Consider the following 2,986-nt stretch of genomic DNA (forward strand, 5'->3'; position numbering starts at 1 on the left):
TGTGTGTGTGTGTGTGTGTGTGTGTGTGTGTGTTTGTTTGTCTGTGTTTGTCCTCCCAACATCGCTTGACAGCCGATGCTGGCGTGTTTAAGTCCCTGTAACCTAGCGGTTCTGCAAGAGAGACCGGCAGAATAAGTACTAGGCTTACAAAGAATAAGTCCTGGGGTCGATTTGGTCGACTAAAGACGGTGCTCCAGCATGGCCACAGTCAAATGACTGAAACAAGTAAAAGAGTAAAAGAGTAAACCAGTCTATTTCTTGCAATAAATACATCTAAAGTAAAACATTTTTATGGAACTTTCACTTACTACTGTCGAAACACAGTTTACTCTTTTGTCTACATGGACACCAAAAAGTCTTATATGAACTCCCGAGGACTAAATGGACCCTGTTTGAGAATTGCTGTTTTAGTTGTTTCATTCGTTAGACTGTGGCCATGCTAGGGTTCTATCTTGAAGGGTTTAGGTGAACAAATCGACCCAGTACTTGTATTTTTTCTCGTAACTCTGGCACTTATTTTATTGGTCTTTCTTATACCGAACCAACAAGTTAAAGATAATAATAAAGATAATAATAATAATAATACCAATTTTAAAAACGATAGTAAGATGGAAACAAATTAAGGCCCATTGTGAAGCGGTGGGTTTGGTAAACACAAACACAAAAACATACACGGAAGTGCATATAAAAAAAGGCATAGATAGATAGATAGATAGATAGATAGATAGATAGATAGATAGATAGATAGATAGATAGATAGATAGATAGATAGATGAATACATGCATACATACATACATACACAGATATATATATAAATATATATTTGTCCATCTGTGGCACCGGATGAGAAGCCAAAAAGTTTCGAGAACACACACAGATTTCTGTGTGTATATATATACACATACATATATATATATTACAGAAGGGTTATATTTGCATATGTGCGTGTGTTGTGTGCGTAAGCGTGTGCGTGTGTTTGTGTGTATTTGTGCGAGTGCGTGTATGTATCTGTGTGTGTGTTTAAACATATATCTATAGGTGTGTATATATATGTGTGTACATGCATATTTAACTATATACATATATCTCTACATATATATATATATATATATATATTATAGGGGGAGAATTCACAAAAAAAAACAAAAGACGAAGTCTGGTGGTGTAGAAAACAAACAGATGTATTAGTATAACGCTCGGGAATTGAAAAAGTCTTTAACGTTTCGAGCCTACGCTCTTCCACAGAAAGGAACACAGAAAGAAACAAGGAGAGAAACAAGGAGAGAAACAAGGAGAGAAAAAATGTGTGTAGTGGCTAGCGATCTATCATGGCAAATGCCGAACAGAAGGGTCACACAGGAGAGCTAAGAAGAAGGGGAGGTGAGTGTGTATGTGTATGTATGTGTGTGTGTAGTAAGAGGAGAGATATAATAATCAGGCAGATACCAAATTTCTCTGGGTAAAATGACAAAGCTGTTTCTTTCTGACGTTGTATCTTTTGGTAATCTTTCTTTAGCGCCCATTTGATGTTCCAGTTTATTTCTTGACTACTTACAGTTTAAAGGACAATATTGATAATAAGGAAAATGAGCAGAATGAAGAATTTGAACATTCAAACTTTATGTTAACTTCCAGTTAAATCAAAAATACCAAGGATGTTCTACGAGGGAATGGATAAATGTATTTTCGATAAAGAATAAATACCATAATTTATTTACTGAACGAACAATCAGAATTACGTTCTCCAACTCTAGAAATTTAGCTCATATTTTAGCCGGCCACAACAATAAACAAAGTTCCAAAGCCCAGGACAATAACATTAATAAGGCAAGTAATAATGAAAACCAAATTAAAGATAATAATAATAATAATACCAATTTTAAAAACGATAGTAAGATGGTTAATTCAAATTTTATTGAAATCACTTCTAAGAAAGTAAATAATGATGAAAGGGAAACTTTTCTGTTAAATAATTCTATAAATTCTATAACTAATAGACAGGCACACATGGTGACTAAAACAAGTAGCGACTGTTATGAAAACAGTAATAATAAAGGTAATCATCAAAAATATAAAACAAACGCAAACATTATAAAATCTAATAGCAAAAACGTAGATACATGGAAAATGTGGTTGCACTAGGAGAACGCAATACAAATTTTGAAATAACTGTAAAGTCAGAAATACCGTCTATAGATCAGATATGTAGTCACAAAAGGTAAAAATAAATATTACTATATTAGTGCTAGCTCATGTTTTTTAAAACAAAGAATAGCAAATCATGAAAGTTCGTTTAGAAATAATACTAGAAAAGTTTCAACACGTCTTAGCAAGCTTATATGGTCGCTTAAGTATGAAAATATTAAATATTCATTAAAATGGAAAATTATTAGTAATGAAAAAACCTTTTAAAATAGGGGACGAAAGATGTAATTTATGCCTAGAGGAATTATACCAAATACTTACTTCGCAAAATTAATTAGTTAATACTGGACAAGAAACGTTTTCTTTTTAAAAATTTAAATAATAGAATGCATTAATTCATATAATTTCAATAAACGTTTTCTTTAAACATAACAATAATAACTATAATAATAAAGACGCATATAAAGAATATAAGAATAGAATTCAATTTATAAGATTATATATAGGCTAAAAACACTTTGATACAATAATAATAGTAAGAAGAGTTTAAGATACAACTGGCTACTTCTCTATAATATCCAAGCGGTTCTTACTGCTTAGTAATTACTCACTGCGACGATTAATAACTTTCACATATTTGAAATAATATAATCAACTTTGAAATCCATGAAAATACCTTGTGACTATTAAGTATGTAGAATCAATCGAAACCAAGTATGCTCTAAGTAACCACTCCCTACCTAGCCAAGAACATTTGCTAACTTCAACAAACACTACTGTTGCTGCTATTGAATTTTACCCAAACAAACAGTTGAGAAAAACATCTCATGGAAGAATGTC

General features: G+C 32.0%; 1 pseudogene; it reads right to left on the reverse strand.

Annotated features, from left to right (window-relative positions):
• The window catches only part of LOC128250826 (probable cyclin-dependent serine/threonine-protein kinase DDB_G0292550), a 4,901-nt pseudogene extending 3,377 nt beyond the window's left edge, over window positions 1–1,524 (reverse strand).
• Window positions 1,525–2,986: the final 1,462 nt, after the last annotated feature.

Source organism: Octopus bimaculoides, chromosome 25 (genome assembly GCF_001194135.2).
Source record: "Octopus bimaculoides isolate UCB-OBI-ISO-001 chromosome 25, ASM119413v2, whole genome shotgun sequence".
In the NCBI taxonomy this organism is placed as follows: domain Eukaryota; kingdom Metazoa; phylum Mollusca; class Cephalopoda; order Octopoda; family Octopodidae; genus Octopus; species Octopus bimaculoides.